We start from the raw sequence: 21,341 nt of genomic DNA on the forward strand, positions 1-21,341 counted from the left end.
CAATGAATATTCAGAATTGATTTTCTTTAGGATTAACTGGTTTGATCTCCTTGCTGTTCAAGGGACTGTCAAGAGTATTCTCTAGCATCACAGTTTGAAAGCATCAATTCTTTGGTGCTCAGCTTTCTTTATGGTCCAACTCTCACATCTGTACATGACCACTGGAAAAATCATAGTATTGACTATATGGACTTTTGTCAGCAAAATCATGTCTCTGCTTTTTTTTTTTTTTTGACATTTGATATGAGATTTATTTACATTTTAACATAAATTATTTGATCTGGGGGTCAGATATAATTTTTCATTTCAACAGGACTTTCACATGATTGCAGTCACAAAATTGGCACTATTAAAAAATAAAATCAGAGCTAGACAAATTATGCAGTTTTATGCCAATTTAAATCTCAACATGCACACTCCCTTCCCCCTACTCATGATGTCCAAAGAATCTGCTGTGAGCTTACTAAAATGCAGGTCACAGATGACTGTTTACAAAATAAAACCTCCTTTCCTGGTGCTACTCGTTTTGTTGTAGAAAAATATTACAAATAAAAATTAGTGCTGTTCAAGGTGTTCATTTCAAAGTCACATATGATACCCAGGTTCAAGCCATCTTTTCCTCCTGTATAAAGACATCACAATACACAAAATGAAGACTGAATTACTGATCAACCACTTCCCCCTCAATAATGACACAGTTTACTATGCTGACATTAAAAATGAGAGTGAAAACATTTCCAGGTATTGAGTACACGTACAATTTGTTCCTAGTCTGAAATTCAGGAAAAAACGCTACCAAAACATGATAAAATTTCTATTTCTTCGTGATACAAGAAATTTGTCTAAAAAATTTGTAATTATAAAACAAAGTTGCTCTTTATAAAGAAATGGCTAACTTTTTTTCCCCCATGGTTAGATTCTTACTTGGAGATGACTGCAATTTTCAGTTGGGCTCTCTTTTCCTGGGGGTGTGGGGAGAGGTGGATCATAGTTAATATTATACAGCACATTCGATAAACCTAGGGATGTTCCAGAGGACTACAGCGCACAATCTGCCAAACTGTAATAGTTTCCTGTCTTGTGATTATGTAAATTTTAAAGAAAAGAGGTCTCTTACAAGCTATATACAGCAGTTTACACTTCAGTGTTTCTCTCTCACCCAGTTCAAATTGATTGATGACAAGCACTTGTCACATAAACTTCTGAAGGCGCATCTCCATTCCGTCGCTTCACTGGAGGGGCAAGGTCTTCCGTGGGATCATAATTCTGGATTCCATTTCCTGAATAAGCGGGACTGTATAATATACTAGTTTTTCCCAAGCATGTTTATGCCATGCTGCATTCCGTATATCTTCCCTGGTCTGAAGATCCTTGTAAGCCCAAAGATGGTGCACCATATAGAGCTGCCCAATTTGGGAGAAGAAGCCTCCAACCGCTTCATTACCATCCTGTCTGAAGCGAAGAGCACGAGCCCAGTGATTGCCCCATTGAAACCATAGTTCCTGGTTGGAGCTGGCAGGATCTGAGTTCGTATATGTTCAGTCTGGACCGTGGGATGGGCTCATTCCAGAAACTGAACGCCACCCGCAGCTGATTCTCAAGAGAAGCCTGTTGCTTCTTGCCTTATGGAATTCCAAAATTCCTGATTTTCTGAGTTTATTCACCACCTCAGTGAGGGCTGGATAGCCTCCTTCATGCCTCCTAAGGTGAACAGCTAGATCCTGCTCAGCATACCACGTGTTCCAAGTCCCCACCAAAGTAGAAGGGTAATGTTTATCTTCATGAAGCTTTGGCAACAACTCTTGACAAATTTTGTTGTATGCTTCTAGGCGTTCCGATGTCACATTGTGAAACTGTAATTTGTACAGACTGCTGGTTTCCTTTTTGGCTAGGAGGTTAGAGTGAGCATCTTTCTTTGGGTTAACTTTCTGGACAAACAAGGATTTTAGCCAGCCATCCTTTCGAGGTCTGTTATTGGGAGATGTCAGTTTCCGGAGCTGGGGCAGGAGGTGGCAGGGACTGGCCCGCCCAGGAAGCCGCTGCCCAGGGTGCGCAGCCCTCCAGCCGCCATCTTGCTCAGGTGCCTCGCTCCCAGGTCTCTGCCTTTTAATGTTCTGTCTAGAGTGTCAGACTTTATTTTGGGGGGCCCCAAAATCACTGCAGATGGTGACTGCAGCCATGAAATTAAAAGATGCTTACTGCTTGGACAGAAAGTTATGACCAACCTAGACAGCATATTAAAAAGCGGAGATATTACTTTGCCAACAAAGTTCCATCTAGTCAAGGCTGTGGTTTTTCCAGTGGTCATGTATGGATGTGAGAGTTGGACTATGAAGAAGGCTGAGCGCTGAAGAATTGATGCTTTTGAACTGTGGTGTTGGAGAAGACTCTTGAGAGTCCCTTGGACTGCAAGGAGATCCAACCGGTCCATTCTGAAGGAGGTCAACCCTGGGATTTCTTTGGAAGGAATGATGTTAAAGCTGAAACTCCAGTCAGTACTTTGGCCATCTCATGCAAAGAGTTGACTCACTGGAAAAGACGCTGATGCTGGGAAGGATTGGGGGCAGGAGGAAAAGGGGACGACAGAGGATGAGATGGCTGGATGGCATCACCAACTTGATGGACGTGGGTTTGAGTGAACTCCAGGAGTTGGTGATGGACAGGGAGGCCTGGCGAGCTGCGATTCATGGGGTCACAAAGAGTCGGACACGACTGAGCGACTGAACTGAACTGAACTGAGGGTGGTCATAGCTTTTCTTTCAAGGAGCAAGCCTCTTTAATTTCATGGCAGCAGTCACCATCTGCAGTAACTTTGGAGCCCAAGAAAATAAAGGTCTCTCACCGTTGACATTTTTCCCCCATCTATTTGCATGAAGTGATGGGACCAGATGCCATGATCTTAGTTTTTTGAATGTTGAGTTTTAAGTCAGCTTTCTCATTCTCCTGTTTCACCTTCATCAAGAAGCTTTAGTTCCTCTTTGCTTTCTGCCATTAGGGTGGTGTCATCTGCATATCTGAGGTTATTCATGTTACTCCCAGCAATCTTGAAAATATATAGTCTCATGAAAATGAAGGGGCCATGGTTCTCTTATGACAGAAGCCTCTGGGGTCAAGCATTGCTTTTATTAGTGTTTGGTCCAAGTCTTTTTGCTTGACTTTATGACTTTTGGTTGATGCTTAATAAAACATTAGTTTAATACATGTATGAATGAATGAACCATGAATGTGAATAAACATGTTTTGGTTTCTGAACAAGGCCTCTTAAATTATATACAAATAACTATAAAATATGCCATGGTTAGCTAATAAAAGAAATGTCATATACAGGGAGCAAACCCAGAAGAGTTTGATATCACCTCACTGAACTCTACAGCCAGAGAATCACCTAGAAGCACACTAAAATATCACTGATTGAGAAAACACCAGTGGGAGAAGTAAACTTGAATGAATGGAAAGTGAACTCAAAATATTTTATTTAAAAAAATGAAGTTTTATTCTTCTCAAGTTAACGTAACTCAGAATAGACTGTGGTCCAATAGAGGTCAAGCTCTCTCCTTAATAATAACAGCGAGAAGCCCTTTGTGCTGTTTCCTCCAGCTGCTTTAACAAATTTCCACAAATTTAGTGACTTAAAACAACACAAATTTGGAAAAGATCTTGATGCTGCGAAAGATTGAAGACAAAAGGAGAAGAGGGAAGCAGAGGATGAGATCGATCGCATCACTGACTCAATGAACATGAGTTTGAGCAAACTCCGGGAGATAGTGAAGGACAGGAAAGCCTGGCGTGCTGCAGTCCGTGGCGGTCACAGAGAGTCAGACAAGACTTAACCACCACCAACAGCACGTTCCTAATAGTTTGTGTTATCTTGGGAATATTGTTTAAACCTATCTCAACTTCAGCTGGGAATGCATTTAGCTATGGGTAATAGAAAAGTTATCTTCATTAGTCTCTTAAATAAGGGTTTATAGTCTCACATAATAAAATCCAAAAATAGGCTGTTGAACCAGTATTTGTTTTTTCTTTTCATTCCTGGTCACAAAATAGCTGTGGCAGTTCCAGTCCTCACAATCACATACAAAGCAGGAAGGGAGAGTGGAGGAGAGATTCAGCCGTAGTTTAGTTCCTTTAAGCAAAAACCAGCACACAAACAGCCAAAAGGATGTCCCAGAAGCCCTAGCTGATTTCTACTTCGTGAGACATGAGTCTGAACTGTAGCACATACTCCTACAGCAGGACCAGCAAGAACGAATGCCTGGACTGAAGCAGGGCAAGTTTTCTCTTGGACACATTGAGGATTTTGTTAGCAATGAGGTTGGGATGATGGAATGAATGCATGTCAGGTAGGCACCCAATTGTGTCTACCACGTTCCCACTTTGCAAAATGAAGTTAGTAACACCTAACCTACAAACTATGTACAGTCCTATGAGTTGTGTGTATGTGTGTGTTTTGTGTGAGTCACTCAGTTGTGTCCAGCTCTTCACGACCCCATGGACTGTATCCCATCAGGCTCCTCTGTCCATGGGAATCTCCAGTCAAGAATACTGGAGTGGGATCTTCCCAACTCAGGGATCAAACTTGGGTCTCCATGAGGTTCTGATAGGATCACATATGTGGAAGAGCTTTGCAGAATGCCTTGCAAACTACTGAGTAGTGTATTTTATGCACAAATTAGAAAGTATTCTATCCTACACTCAACTAAGTACATAGTAGGTACACAAGTATTTATTTAGATTTTATGTTGAAAAGTAAACTTAACCTCCACTTCTGACAGAGGACTTTTATAAAATAATGCTATACACTGGGCTGATATGGTTTTTTCTTCTTTTGGAATGTATAGATGATCACCATGGTAATAACAGTAACCATAACAGCAAAGACTATCAACACTTCATTACAATTTAATGACAGAAACGAAGGAAAAATATCTTGTCATGTTAGTTGTACGGGAGAGTTTTGTAAGAACACACTGTTACTTGGCCAGTAACATCTGTACTCTCAATAAAACCACACAAAAGCCAAAATATTGGTTTTATAGCTGATTGTAAAAAGTCATCATTCTGAGGCATAGTGTCCTGGAGTGTCACGGGGAGATAGGGCCCGAGTGGGAAACACTCACATTTTGAATCACCCACATCACTTCCTATGACTCTGGTCATTGATCTTCATGCTCTGGAAGGAGAATATCTTCTGGCCCCTCAGCTAGTGAAAGCAAACTGCATCGCACCCTTAGGTTCCCTCTCATTTAATTTTTAAAGAACAATTTATCATGCTGTGAAGCTCTGTTAAATATTAGGCTAAAACTTTATTAACTATTATTTGTTATGCTAAAGCTAATGAAGGGGACAACAGAGAACGAGTTGGTTGGATGGCTTCACTGACTCGATGGACATGAGTTTGAGCAAGCTCCAGGAGCTGGTGATGGACAGGGAGGCCTGGCGTGCTGCAGTCCATGGGGTTGCAAAGAGTTGGACACGACTGAGCAACGGAACTGAACTGACTGAAAGATAATGTAGTTTATGTCAATGGGGATAAAGGCTGGATTTATTTTCTTCATTTTACTAAGCATTATGACTTCATGAAGATTTAGTCAATAGAGTATAATCCATCATCGTCATGACGTCTAATCCTTTATTACTTCAAAAGGCATCTCTAGACAATATTGATGTTTTTCCCCATAGATAAGTTTATATTATCTCACCTGTAAAACTGACAATAGCTCCTTAATTATTCAAGAAGTCCATGTTCAAAAATATCCAGTTGTCTCCAATATACCTTTTAGATCTGGTTTATAATATATAGACATAGATTATATATAAAAATATATACATAAATTTCATATATATGTGTGTGTGTATGTGAAAACCGTGTATGAAACATATGAATTGAATGAAACAAGAAATTGTTTTATGGTATTATGTAGGCTGGCAAGTCTGAAGTCTGAAGGGCAAGCTGGCAGGTTAGACAGTCTCAGGCAGGAGCTTCTCCCTCAAGGAAACCTCAGTTTTGCTTTTAAGGCCTTTCAACTGATTAAATGAAACCCATCCACATTATCCCATGGATAATCTCTTTTCCTTAAAGTCAAGTGATTGTAGGCATTAACCACATCTATAAAATACATCCATAGTGATGCCTAGATCAGTGGTTAGCTGAAATCTGTCTGCTGTAGCCTAGCCAAGTTGACACCTAGAACTGAATTTCACAGTGTTGTTTAGCTTTTTGTTCTAGTCCTGTGGTATCCTACATGGTGACCACCAGCTCCTGATAAGCACTTGAAATGTAGTTAGTCTGAACTGTAGTGTGAAATCCATACCAAATTTAGAAGACATAGTACAAATAAAGAGTATAAATGATCTCATTAATATATTTTTTATTTGGCTATCATTGTTTTTATTATTGCTTATATGAAATGATAGTATTTGAGGTGTGCTGGATTAAAAATGTATTAACCACTACAATTAATTTTATTGATTCATTTTACTTTAAAGTAGATGACTAGAAAATTTTAAATAATATATGTGGTAGCATAAATATGTGGGGAGGGCAGTGCTACTCTAGCCTCTGTATTTTCTGTAACCTAGAAATTAGACGCTAAAGATTTGATTCAGTTCAGTTCAGTTCAGTTCAGTCGCTCAGTTAAATTAAGTCTGAAAGTGAAAGTGAAGTCGCTCAGTCGTGTCCGACTCTTTGCGACCCCATGGACTATAGCCTATCAGGCTCCTCCGTCCATGGGATTTTCCAGGCAAGAGTGCTGAAGTGGATTGCCACTTCCTTCTCCAGATTAAGTCTAAACTGTCCCCGTAAGACTGCATGGTGATGGAACTTCACGTGGAGTAGAAAGTTATTATCTTTGTATGTACTATTACTTTGATGTACTATTAGTGATTTAGAGCTTGGTCGCAGGATTAAGGTGACGAACGCTGAATCTCCCATGGTAAAATTAGGTTTATCTCCTTGTGACCAGAAGGTAATCCACATGGGGTCACTTTGCTGCCATAAGGACATTCTGTTTCTAATTGCCAATTTATCTAATGATTTCAATAGCCATTGATAATTCTTGCTTAAATAAATAATTTCATCAGAGATTTCAAAAATAGCTAATGTTCAATTTTTTCATTTCTTGTACATGAGTAATTATCATTCGTCCATCAAGTAGAGGGTTCCTGTTTAACTCAGATCATTTGCTATAAATACTTATTGAAAAGATTCTTGTCTCTTTCCTTTCATTCTTACCTTTCTCCTTCAGTTGCCAGTTTTCAGTATAAAGAACTGATTCAGTGAATGCCATAAATGATGATAAACTACTTTTTTCTTGGTTTCTCTTTTTTCAATATCATTATAAACTTGTGGGTTTTCTTTACATACAGAATATCTTTCAGTCAACTTCAATCATTATTCTCTTTGACGCTTGAGTTTTTATACTTAAACTATGGGTGGCCCTTCAGTTTGGTTCCAGTATCCTCTGACACAATCTCATTGATCCTGGGAAAGCAATATATCCCAGACCAGACTCACCTTGTGCCTTCCTGCTCATATTTGAATCAATCATTTCTTTAAAAAAGCCTTGTATCAGGAAATGTGTTTAGAAACTAAGATCTTGTGCTTAGAGTCATAACTTTATTTACTTGTAGTTTTATCTGAATTTTACAGTCATAAATTTGGGGTTAAAAAAATGGAGTTTTATTTCCCTATCAGCAACCTGAATTTCCACTGATGTTAGTAAACTCTTTCCAATCCAATTAAATTCAGTCCCTTCTGGATTTTTCTTAGGCTTAGTTGGATTAAAATTCAATCAAATTTAGATCTCTTTTGTTTCTTGCAATCCTTACCTTTTCCCCAAAGATAGTATAGATGTCAGGGCTGGGAAACACGAGTGTTTTCTGTTGTCCTAGAACCTAAAAGGAGGCGTCATATTCATGCGTAGGATGCCAGCCTTTGAGATTGGCACAGGATCCTTTTTCAGCAGCATCCACACCTAAGATGTGTATGTTCTCTCTGCTCCTTGGGCCCCAGGTCTCTGCAGACTACTCTCCGTGCTCTCTGTCCGAGCTGCTAAGAATTTCTAGGTCTAATCATCCATTCACAACTGCTGCCACCTGCATCTGGATTGGAAGAACATTTAGGATGCTCTCTCTCCCTCCCTCTGGGCCCCCTCTGGGCCTGTCTTCCTGTTCCTTACCACATATTTCTACTTTAATGCTGGCTTCTCTTGAAGTGTTTTGTCTCCTACCCAAGACAATAAATGCCACTAATTTTGGTGTAGGAGGCCAAAAGAAACACGAAGAAAGAAAGACTTGTGTTATTGTTTCCAAATATTACTTTGCTGCACATCACTTTGGAAAGAGTTGCTATTCCCTGCCTTAGCGCCTACCCTTTCTCACCTCCAGAATTTTGCTCATGTGTTCTTTTTGCATAGATTGACCTTTCCTACTCCCTCCCAGGCTCTGTATATTCAGATCCACCCATTCTTTGGGCCCACACAAGCCTAGAAAATAGTCCTTTCTCCTTCTATTCTAATTATACTTCATTTCTACCTTTCTTGTTGAACTTATTATTTTATTCATTCTATGAACATATACTAAGAATTTTCTTCCTACCAAGGTTTGTGCCTTTAAAATCTGAACTGGACTGTATATTCTTTGGAAGGAGAATCAGTGTCTAGTTCATCGTTGTATTTCTGTACTCATCAGATATTTCTGAAGGAAGGAATGGCTGAGTGAATAAGCATGTAAATTGCTGACCACCCAGACTGCAGGAACCTTCCATTTTCTCTAGCTCCTAGGGCACAGATGCCTAAATTCTTGGCTTTCCATACTTCTCTTTCAAACCTACTTTCGTCTGCACCTATTTTCTCTTTTTCCTTTCTAAGAGGAGAAAGAGATCCATTTTCAACCTCAGACAAACCTTTCTACTCATCTTATGTCTAGAATACATCTCCTAATTTCCCTAGGATCTTGATTCAGCAGTGGTCTCCCTTGTTCTGTCTTTACCCTTCCTGTTAGCTCCTTCTCCTCAGCATATAAACAGGCTCTAGTGTTTCAGATCTTTTAAAGCCCTGTCCCTCTCTTACCCTAAAATGCTCCTACCTGCCTCTCTATCTTCATCTCCTATAACTTGCAGCCCTAAAGCTACGTTCCTGTCATACTGAAATATCTGACCCTCTATCTTAGTTCACCTGTCTTTTTTACTTTTCATATGCTCTTTTGCTTGAATACGTTCTCATTCTTTGCCTCCAAGTCTCAGCTCAAGCATTCTCTCCTCTGAGGAGTCCTCTACGGCTCCCACAGAAGAGATGGTCATAATTTCACCAGTTTCAACTCCCTTCTATAATTTCACCAGTTTCAGATGTGTTATAATTATCTGTTGATTTATCTGCCTCCCGCAAGTGACTGTGGGATCCTTGTGGGCAGTTACACGGTCCTATTAATAACATGTGTATTCCCAGTGGTTGGCTGTAGTAGGTCCTCAGGGTTTTAATTGATATACTGATTAATGAATGAACCAATGAGACTGACCATCGCCTTGTCTCTAGCTGCTCCACTGTGCCCAGGAAAAATCCGATGGTAGTTCAAGCCAACGTGTGTTCTTCCTGTAGCCAGCTCTGGCAAGGGCACCCTGACCTTGGCAAGGTTGTGTCATGTATTGAGTAGGAAATCAACTAACTTTCTTGTTTGTGTAATAGGCTGGCCAAAGGAAAGATGTCTGTGTGTGGTGAGGACAGCAAATGAAAAGACCTTCTGTGCAAGGAATGTTCCTCTCTTTCATTTCACAGGAGTTACCTCCTTGGAATGTAAACCCTAATTCAAGGAGGGTTACAACAAATCTTGCTCACAAGGGCTAGGACAAGTAGACGGTTGTGGAAATCTTTATTCCAGTGTCTGAACTTTCTGCTAAAGCAAATTGGAAAAGAAAAAGAAAAAAAAAACCTCATAATTATCCATCTTGGCTATAAATCCTTTCTACCATTCATTGAAAATAAGTACTAGGGGAAAAAACCTAAAAAATAATCTAACAAAACCCATTCATTTTGCCCACCCTAATTCACATTCTAAAGATGAAGAGTCTAAGGTCCAGAGTAGTGGGAGGAAACCTGTCCAGGGTCTTGCAACCGGTAACTGGCAAAACTGTTATTTGATCTCAGGTTTCCTGATATCCCACCCAATACCTTTTCCACTTCATTATGCTAATTATATGCATAAATAGAAAAAGTACATGAAGAGGAAAAGAGATGCCCACAGCAGCTGGAATGTATTATGATACCGTAAGGTAATTTAACAGCATACGTATGATTCCAAACATTACTGCCCTTGTCATTTCCTTCTCTTGATCTATGGCCTAAGTGTTGATCTTTCCTGATACTAAATATATTTTAGTTTGAAATAATTGTTTCACATTTTGGTTCTTCAACTACAAAATGCATGGTTCTACTTTGGAAAGATCATGAAATCAATGACAGAATTAATATGTGATAATGAAGCACAGTATTTCATAATGAAATTGCCAGATTACCATTAGATAGCTGTTAAGAGCTGGGAAGGGTCTGAAGTTTTACCATGCTTACAACCTTTCAAGTCAGCTTCATGGCTGCTGATGGAGACACAAAACCCCTGGGTTAGAATCATAAGAGTTAATCAGTCCTGGCAAGAGCAAGAGTCGGAGCGCGTTTGCCCTTGCACTGGTTTCCTAAACCCCAAGTCCTGCAGGGCAACATGGAGAAGGCTGGTGACGTCAGTGCTCACAGTGGGTGGGTGACAGCAGAGCCTGGAGGCCAGGGGGTCTGAGTCTTCCATAATATGGAGTAAGGCTGGCTGCCTTTTGCTGTAAAGGGAGATACCGTCTCTATCTCCAGAGGCTGCCTGCTGTACAAACAAAAACTATCCCTGGAAAACTCATCTGAAACAAAGATTGTCAGAATCTCTATTTACAAAACATGCAAAACCAAGATGGACCCACAGGATATCCCCTTGTACTAATATCTGCCTACTCATTTCTTTACAGTCTTGGCTTCTGGTGATTTTTTTCCAGGAGTACGCCAGCAGAAGCTGGGGCCACTCTGCTTAATCTGGCTGAGGGAAGCTGGGACTGAATCTGTGAATTAGTCTTACACAGCATTTAATTAAGGATACTCTCACCAGAACTTCAAGCAACAGGATGAGGCCATCTGCTGTGCTTGCTTTAATTGTGCACCTAGGGCTCAGGCCCACTTAGCTAAGTAAATCCCATAAACCATCCGTGTCTACTGTAGAGTGTCAAGTGGTTTCTCCTTGAATTGCTTGGCCTGAGGCATTAATCCAGGTGCAGTAAGATGTATTAGTGATTGGACAGATTCCATCTTGGCCTGCACGGAGGAAGGAAGTCTAGGAAGATTCTGTCCTCCAGACTAAATCTGGCCTGTGGATTGAGACTAACCTAAATGCCTTCCAGCACCAAAGTGAGTCATCAATCAGTTCAACTAAAGTCAGGGGAAAACGTGTATTGTCTTTTTCAGTTGAAGGATTCCTTTCGTAGGGAAAACTGTCTTGAGGGTGCCCTTAGATTACAAGGCAGTTCTCCCTCTGAGAGTTTTCCCTGAAGTAGCCTTATTTTGGAGAGGTCATTGCGGCTGTCTGAGGACTGCATGATCTAGAAGTGGCATTTCTTTCCACACTTTTAGGTCTCCTACGACCATCTCTAGGGTGCAAAGCACTGTGTTTAAAGGAGGGAGGCAAGTTAGTGCCTGGCTTTCACAAAGAAATACAGTCCCGGGCAAGCCACTGCTGTTTACCATCCTTGGAGCAGATGGGGCAGACTTCAGTCAGGGGCACGGGCTGCCAGTGCCTCATAGCCCATGTGCCCTCACGGCCAGCCCACAGTTCCAGGTTCACTATAGGAATTGAGTCTAATCCTTGTTTTTGCAGGAACTGCCTGAGTGTGTTCAACTTTACCTATTTGTCCATGATACCATCTAGATGGCATTCATCCAGTCTATGGAAAGACTGAATATCAACTATGGGGCTAGGAGTAAAGAGATTCAGAGAGGCTGGCAGATACTTTGCACGGAAAGTGCAGAAGCTGGGGCCTTTAGAAGCCATACAGAGGTTGTTTGTGTCTACCACTTTGGCCTGTATGGGTCACTTGGCAAGCAGTGTACCCAACCAAGTGACCGTTATCCTTAGGCCATCATTGGACCATGGAAAACCCACAAGAGAACAAGACGGTAGCACCAGAATTAGGTTTGGATCTTCTAGGTTCCTATTAATCCGGCTGCCACCAAGAAGTTGCACCAACCAGGTTGGCCTGATGTTGCCATTAGGGACAAGAGAGAAGTATCATGTCCAGAAATGTCAGGGTGGAACCTCCAGTTTTCAAAACAGATGTACATCCTTCCTGATTATTACTCAGAACATGTCTGAGAGAAGATGATTCCTTTCTGGGGGGTAGCCACATTCACTGAACAAACCTCCTTGTTAAAAATATTGTAGGCCAGGAGGTGAGACAGATAGAGTCAGAAATCTTTGGGCTTTGTTCTTCAAGAAGGTCAACACTCCACAGTGCAACAAGTCTATGGATGGTAGGGAGAGTGAAAAGTCCATTGAATACGCTGACAACCAGCCCACTATAGAGTGGTTTTTGCAGTGAAACTCATATATTTTCAAACTCTAAAAAGCAGAAAACATGACACAAGTTAGTTTTAAGCACTGGAATGGTATGACCAAGACCAACTGGTGGGGCTGAAACAGTAACATGGGATTTTGTGAGCGTTTCAGTGGAAGAGAGGAACTACCGATAGCCCCAAGAAAGAATAAAAAATCCAACTTAGTCTTTCAGGAGCAGATGGAGACACATGCATGCAGTGTGGTCTCCTTCACCCTGAGACAGACAGGTCAGCTTTCGGCAGGAATCACAAATCTGGCATGTAGCAGTAGCCTTGGAATTAGAAAAAGTGTTTTTGCTTTTGCCCAATCTATGATGGTGGACATGTTTCCATATCTGGTAAAACATGGATTTAGATGGGAATAGTATCAAAGTGCGTGGTGCAGCTTGATTACAGTTGTCTCATTGAAGAACAAGCCCTTACTGTGGGTGTCTACATGAGTGACCCAAATGGTTGAATCAGCAGCTGTAATTTATTTTTGCTATTCACAGCCCCAAGGAGGGGCTTTCCAAAAATGCTAGGCCATTAGTAACAACCCAAGAGTCAACAAAAATGGAAGAAGGTTCATCAAAGGGAGTATTGGAAAAGAACAGCTTTAATCCTGACCATTGAGGAGAGCAACCATGCACACTTTTGATTCCACATTGATGGCGTTGAGATTGAAGTACCACAGGAGCACTTGGACACCATTAGGTTTCAACTGGACTGAGCCATGGGTGAGCCAGTCATTTAGGGAAACCTCTGTGCATTGTTGATCTCATTGAACTAGTGGCTTTGCCTTAAGCAACGTCAATTCAGTTCAGTCACTTAGTCGTGTCCGACTCTTTGCGACCCCATGGACTGCAGCACGCCAGGCCCCATTATCCATCACCAACTCCTGGAGTTTACTGAAATGCATTTCCATTGTGTCAGTGATGCCATCCAACCATCTCATTCTCTGTTGCCCCCTTCTCCTCCTGCCTTCACTCTTTCCCAGCATTGGGATATTTTCTAATGAGTCACTTCTTCGCATCAGGTGCCCAAAGTACTGAAGTTTCAGCTTCAACATCAGTCTTTCCAATGAATATTCAGGACTGACTTCCTTTAGGGTGGTCTGGCTGGATCTCCTTGAAATCCAAGGGATTCTCAAGGGTCTTCTCCAACACCACAGTTCAAAAGCATCAAATTTTTGGCACTCAGCTTTCTTTATAGTCCAACTCTCACATCCATACATGACTGCTGGAAAAACCATAACTTTGACTAGGCAGACCTTTGTTGGCAAAGTAATGTCTCTGCTTGTTAATATGCTGTCTATGTTGGTCATAACTTTTCTACGAAGGAGCAAATGTCTTAATTTCATGGCCGTAGTCACCATCTGCAGTGATTTTGGAGCCCAAGAAAATAAAATCTATCACTGTTTCCATATTTTCTCCACTATTTGCCATTAAGTGATGGGACCAGGGCCATGATCTTTGTTTTCTGAATGTTGAGTTTTAAGTCAACTTTTTCACTCTCCTCTTTCACTTTCATCAAGAGGTTCTTTAGTTCTTCTTCGCTTTCTGCCATAAGGATGGTGTCATCTGTGTATCTGAGGTTATTGATATTTCTCCTGGCAATCTTGATTCCAGCTTGTGCTTCATCCAGCCCAGTGTTTCTCATGATGTACTCTGCATAAAAGTTAAATAAGCAGGGTGACAATATACAGCCTTGACATACTCCTTTCTGTACTGGGAACCAGTCTGTTGTTCCATGTCCAGTTCTAACTGTTCCTTCCTGACCTACATACAGATTTCTCAAGAGGCAGGCCAGGTGGTCTGGTATTTCTATCTCTCTCAGAATTTCCCAGAGTTTTTTGTGGTCCACACAGTCAAAAGCTTTGGCATAGTCAATAAGTCAGAAATGGATGTTTTTCTGGAACTCTCTTGCTTTTTCGATGATCCAGTGGATGTTGGCAATTTGATTTCTGGTTCCTCTGCCTTTTCTAAATCCAGCTTGAATGTCTGGAAGTTCAAGGTGCACATACTGTTGAAGCCTGGCTTGGAGAATTTTGAACATTACTATGCCAGCGTGTGAGATAAATGCAATTGTGTGCTAGTTTGAGAATTCTTTGGTATTGCCTTTCTTAGGGATTGGAGTAAAAACTGACCTTTTCCAGTCCTGTGGCCACTGCTGAGTTTTCCAAATTTGCTGGCATATGAAGGAAGCACTTTCACAGCATCATCTTTTAGGATTTGAAATAACTCAATGGGAATTCCATTACCTCCACTAGCTTTGTTTGTAGTGATGCTTCCTAAGGCCCACTTGACTTCACATTCCAGGATGTCTGGCTCTAGGTGAGTGATCACACCATCGTGATTATCTGGGTCATGATCTTTTTTGAATAGTTATGTGTATTCTTGTCTTCTCTTCTTAATATCTTCTGCTTCTGTTAGGTCCATACAATTTCTGTCCTTTTGTGTGCATTTTTGCATGAAATATTCCCTTGGTATCTCTCATTTTCTTGAAGAGATCTTCAGACTTTCCCATTCTATTGTTTATTTCTTTGTATTGATCTCTGAGGAAAGCTTTCTTATCTCTCCTTGCTATTCTTTGGAATTCTGCATTCAGATGGGTCTATCTTTCCTTTTCTCCTTTGCCTTCGCTTCTCTTCTTTTCACAGCTATTTGTAAGGTCTCCTCAGACAGCCATTTTGCCTGTTTGCATTTCTTTTCCTTGGTCTTGATCCCTGCCTCCTGTACATGTCACGAACCTCCATCCGCAGTTCTTCAGGCCCTCTGTCTATCAGATCTAATCCCTTGGATGTATTTGTCACTTCCACTGTATAATCATAAGGGATTTGATTTAGGTCATACCTGAACGGGCTAGTGGTTTTCCCTACTTTCTTCAATTTAAGTCTGGATTTGGCAATCAGCAGTTCATGGTCTGAGCCACAGTCAGCTCCTGGTCTTGTTTTTGCTGACTGTATAGAGCTTCTCCGTCGTTGGCTGCAAAGAATATAATCAATCTGATTTTGGTATTGACCATCTGGTGATGTCCATGTGTTGAATCTTCTCTTGTGTTGTTGGAAGAGGGTGTTTGCTCTGACCAGTGAGTTCTCTTGGCAAAGCTTTATTCGCCTTTGCCCTGCTTCATTCTGTACTCCAAGGTCAAATTTGCCTGTTATTCCAGGTATTTCTTTTGCACTTCCTACTTCTGTATTCCAGTCCCCTATAATTGAAAGGACATCTTTTTTGGGTGTTAGTTATAGAAGGTCTTGTAGGTCTTCATATAACCATTCAACTTCAACATTACTTGTCGGGGCATAGACTTGGATTACGGTGATATTGAATGGTAGTGTAATGAATAAAGTTTCCCCCAGGAGGATGGCTGTGATTTCTTCATGTCAAGCCAACATACTCCTTGGGCTAGGTTAGCTGTATCTTGAGCATTTCATTTTCATTTGACAAGTGAGGCCTGCTGTGATGTGCCATTCACACCCTATTAATTGTTGTGTCTGAGTTGATGGCACTATATAATGGAATTATCAGCCTAAAGAGTTACAAGGGTTCCATGGGTCAGGTGTTCAGTGTCAACAGGAGCCCAGGAGCAAACTAAGAGCTGCTTTTCAAATGGGATGTGCCCAGTAACTTTCTCAGAGAAGTGATGGGTCCAGAACCATAGGAGTGCCCCTGGTGGAAACTTCCAGATGAAGGCATCTTCTGCCAGAGGCTTCAGTGGGCCAAATCATTGGCCAGAAGCATATAGCTCCAAGAGGCCATTAAGGTTGTAAAGCCCTATTTGGGATGGGCTAGAGAGAAGGCAATGGCACCCCACTCTGGTACTCTTGCCTGGAAAATCCCATGGGCGGAGGAGCTTGGTAGGCTGCAGTCCATGGGGTCGCTAAGAGTCGGATACAACCTAGCAACTTCACTTTCACTTTTCACTTTCATGCATTCGAGAAGGAAATGGCAACCCACTCCAGTATTCTTGCCTGGAGAATCCCAGGAACGGTGGAGCCTGGTGGGCTGCCGTCTATGGGGTCGCACAGAGTCGGACACGACTGAAGCGACTTAGCAGCAGCAGTAGCAGAGAGATGATTAGAAAGCAATTTACATGTTTTTTTTTTTTTTTTTTTAACACTTCTCTACATGCAGCTTTTACCAATCAGAGTTCCTTCTGGCACTTATGGGACAAAATGTACAAGCATATAACATATTAGTTCTCTTAATAGTGTCAGTTGGAGAATCAGCAACAACAGTACATTGAATTGGTCCAAATGCCCCACCCATAAAGTCACATTAGCTTCCCTGTCCCACTGTGGGCCCTGCCACTACTTGGTAGTAGAATTCTGAAGTCCCTACCCCTCATGGAACTGGTAGAACGGTGAATTGGACATCTATATCCAACAAAGTCATAAAAGTTTGAGTCTCTCTCCTCCCTGAAATTTCTCAGCATAGTCAAATGGGTCTATCTAGCCACTGGAGACAAGAAGACCTTGCTTCACCTCTAATCATACTTTCTTTTAAAGTCCTTTAGCCTGGAGAGAAGGGAGGGATCAAGGGGCAGGGAGGGAGAAAATGGCTCTGTTCCAGGAAACACATCTTTGCAGTCACTTTCTGGTTAGAGTGCCTTGGCAGTGGACCATGGTTCCATCAAATGAACTTCCAATGTTTTGGGCTCACTTAATTCTCTGGGTTGCAGGATGAGATCATCAGACAGATACCATCAGGTCAGTTTGGGGTGCCTTCTGACTCAGCTGTGGCAATCACATTGCTTTCTAGCTCAGACATATTTGCTCCCGTTGCCTGATTGGGCTTGGTTCTTTGAGTGATGCTTTTTCATTTTAAAGGATTCCTCCTTAATTTGGGGCATTTCCTGATTCTTCATTGTAATAAAAGCTCTTAAATTTTCACCTGCTTTTAATGTATGTTCTAGGAGAATTTTCCAGGGAGGTAGGGCCAATCATAAGTGTGTATCTAGATTGCTTTGGGTAAGTTTCTCATCCTCTAGTGAGTTACCTTCGTCAGCATTGTAAACCCAATATAGAGCAGTAAGCACTCATATCATGGTCAATAACACATCTATAGTTTCTTACAGGAGTTTGTCTATGGCAGAATATGTGGGTGAGGTAGCTGAGTTTAAAGGACCACGAATGGGTTGGACAAATTCGGTAGCTGTTCTATGTCTAGGTCCTCTGTCCTCTAACACAGAGGAATAACAGGATGAATGGGATGCTAGCCCTCAGCCTAGGAGCTGAGTTCAGGTAAGGTCTGGACTGTCATAAGGTCAGACACAAATAGGTATTAATATTTACTTTTTGAGCTCATCCGTTGTTAGGTAAGAAATTTAATGAGAGAACTGAACTTAGAAGAGAAAGAGTATATATGAAGGGACAGAATCGGGACTCAAAGATTGAAATCCCATTGGGAACTTGATATATTTCGGTGCAGATTGGGAAGAAGTCTCAGGAACATTGTCTTTATGGGCCAGTGGGGGTCAGGTTCTCTTGGAGGAACAGGTTCAAGATAATCATCTCTTACTGGTCTTCTGAAATAAAACACTAGCTAGTTTCCCTGAGTTCAGACTCTCCCCCTGCCAATACCTCTTCCAGGTGGCTGCCAGAGTTCCATTTATGAAACCCAAACCTTATTGCGTCGGTGCACTGTTTGAAAACCCTTTGGGCTTCCACTGCAAAATAATGAAGTCTGAACTCTTTGCAGGGCATATAACGTGCCTCGCAAGCTGGGCCGTCTGCTCTGCAGCCCCATCTCTTACGTCTCCCTGACATGTACCCAGTGTTCCAGCCACATGGAATTATCTGTTTTCCCCTGAATACACTGGGCTCTTTTATGCCAGTTTGCCTTTACTGTCTTGCCTGGAATGACCTTGCCTTTCTCTGCCTGGAAAACTACTAGGCTCAGCTCAGTCTCCCCTCTAGATGGTTCTCTGGCCGGCAGGCTGCGCTGCTGTGGTATCACATGCACATGGGTTATGATGCCGTGGTGGGGCAGAGGCTCTGTCTGTGTTGCCACCAGACCGTGACCTTTTTGAAGGAACTTGTCTTATTGATTTTGGTAGCCCTTGCTACCTGCTGCAGTCTTTGGCATATAGTGGGCACTCATTCAATATTTGTTGAATCCATTTATATCTTTCTGGTGCACTTGATTATTTCCTTGAAGCAAGAAATATTTCATTTTATCCTGTTAAAAAGGACCCAAGTTTTGGATTATAATAAATAATAACACCAATCCATCAGATACAATATTAATGACTTTATATTAGATATTCATTTTTCATTTCCAAAGCAATCAGCAGTAACTGCTGTAATTAAACACTCTAATCTTTAAGGTTATTAAGTGTGAAATTAAGCTGAAGTCATCCAAGGGACAGTAGGTGAACATTGTTTTAGAGAATGAATGTTTATGAGTTTTTTTTAAAGAGATACATGTCATACATATACTACATAGATTTTTTTCTGCTATACTCTTTACTTGTCCCCCAAAGCAGCACCTCCAACACTCCACACAACCTTTCTCTTCATTCCTTGCCTAAAAAACAAATATCCAAAAGGAATAGAGATATTGTGTCGAAGTATCCATAAATACAAAAGATATTCATGGAAGCACTATTTGAAATGCTGTCTGAAGGAACATTTGGAAAACATTCTTCTTGTGCACTTGGTAAGGTACTGAATCTCCAGAGGATGCGCAGCATTTATTCTTCCTGAAGAACAATCTGACTTGACCATTTTCCGGAAAAGCGCAGAAAATGGAAGATCTTGGTGACCTTGGAGGAATAGCCTGGTTTCTCAGTATCTTAGTCATCGGGTGACTAGTTTCTGAAAAACATGCTTTGATTCTGCTAGAGAGCCTCCATGCTAAATATTATCAAAGTGTAATTAAGAAAAAAATGGCATCCCTTAACAATCCTTTGGATGGCTTCCCTAGCTGGCTCAGCAGTAAAGAGAGCCACCTGCCAGTGCAGGAAACGCAGGTGGGGTCACTAGATTGGGAAGATTCCCTGGAGGAGGAAATGGCAACCCACTCCAGTATTCTGGCCTGGAAAATCCCATGGACGGGGAGCCTGGTGGGTTACAGTCCATGGGGTTGCCAAAGAGTCATATGTAACTTAGCGATTGAACAACAATAATCTTTCTTATGTGACACGCTGACCTGCAAGATTCCCTGACACTAAACTGCAGCCATACGTAGCATGCAGACGAAACGTGCACACCCCTACACTGATCAATATTGTACAGTGGTGCCCATTTTTCCACAAGGAAAGACTGACACAGTTAGAGCAATAACAGTCCTTCAGTATATAAGAAAGTCAATACCAATCAACCACATTTTCCCACTGAGGATGGGGAAGCCTGCTACGAATAAGCAGTTAGAACTGGTTTTCAGGAAAACATTTGTTTTCTACTTTTACTCTGGTCCACAAGAATACATCTTCAAATAAGAAAATAAATCCTGGTCATGAAAAAGGAAATCTAACAAGCACTCACTGAGTGTTGTCGCATATTTTGTACATGAAGTCGTTCAGTACCCATTTTAACCTTCTTCCAACTTGTCTTCTTCCACTAGAGAGGCTTGAAAGATAAAAATTATACTTGCATTCTCCCTTGCTATTAGACTATAGACGTGTGACCTAGGTGCTACCAGTCAGATGGCTCTGAATAACATTTGAATACTAAAATGAGAAACCCAAGGCTTTAGTCTTAGAGAGAGAATAGATCTTCTGACATGCACAGTGGAGTTGGAAGCTGGTTCTTTTGAAATAGCTATGGTAGGAGTTGTGTTCATATCTTAACATGCTCAGTACTAAATCTGGGGCAGTAGCTCAGCTGGTAAAGAATCTGCCTGCAATGCAGGAGACCCCGGTTTGATTCCTGGGTCGGGAAGATCCTCTGGAGAAGGGACAGGCTACACACTCCAGTATTCTTGGGCTTCCCTGATGACTCAGCTGGTAAAGAATCCACCTGCAATGTGGGAGACCTGGGTTCGATCCCCGGGTTGGGAAGATCCCCTGGAGAAAGGAACAGCTACCCACTCCAGTATTCTGGCCTGGAGAGTTTCATGGACTGAATAGTCCATGGGGTCTCAGAGTCAGACACGACTGAACAACTTCCACTTTCACTTTTCTTTCATGGTATGAGTTGAAAGTTTTTCCTGCCTTCATTGTACCTGGCTTGGTAGTATCCAAGTCTGGTTCTGTAGACCACATGGAGATATGAAAGCTACCAAAAATCCCCTTCTATTTTGACAAATTAGTGTCTCGTATTGTTTGTAAACAAGAATTCTGCTTGTCTTTGGTGTACTAAAGACATATTTCCTGTTCTTTGGTATATTCTAGAAAGGGAGATATATACTAAACACAGATGGAATGAGAAACATATAATTGCAACTGTGGAGTTGAAATGGAAGAAAGTATAGGGAGATATGGGCCCTCCCAGGTGGCGCCAGTGGTAAAGAAGTCATCTGCCATTGCAGGAGATGTAAGAGACATGGGTTCGATCCCTGGGTCAGAAAGATCCCCTGGAGGAGGGCGTGGCAACCCATTTCAATATTTTTGCCTGGAGAATTCTGATGGACAGAGGAACCTGGGGGGCTATAGTCCATAGGATCGCAGAGTGACTTAGCACACACACATAGGGAGATATGGAAAATGATGGGATTGAAGTTTGAAACCGTGGCCCTCCTTTAATCTCCCAACCCAAATACCCATCAACCCACTTGCAACTAAGGA

General features: G+C 41.6%; 1 pseudogene; it reads right to left on the reverse strand.

Annotated features, from left to right (window-relative positions):
* Nucleotides 1-1,229: 1,229 nt before the first annotated feature.
* On the reverse strand, nucleotides 1,230-2,071 carry LOC128054199 (protein NipSnap homolog 2-like; annotated as a pseudogene).
* Between the last annotated feature and the right edge of the window lie 19,270 nt (nucleotides 2,072-21,341).

The sequence above is a fragment of the Budorcas taxicolor genome, chromosome 10 (genome assembly GCF_023091745.1).
Source record: "Budorcas taxicolor isolate Tak-1 chromosome 10, Takin1.1, whole genome shotgun sequence".
Taxonomy (NCBI): Eukaryota; Metazoa; Chordata; class Mammalia; order Artiodactyla; family Bovidae; genus Budorcas; species Budorcas taxicolor.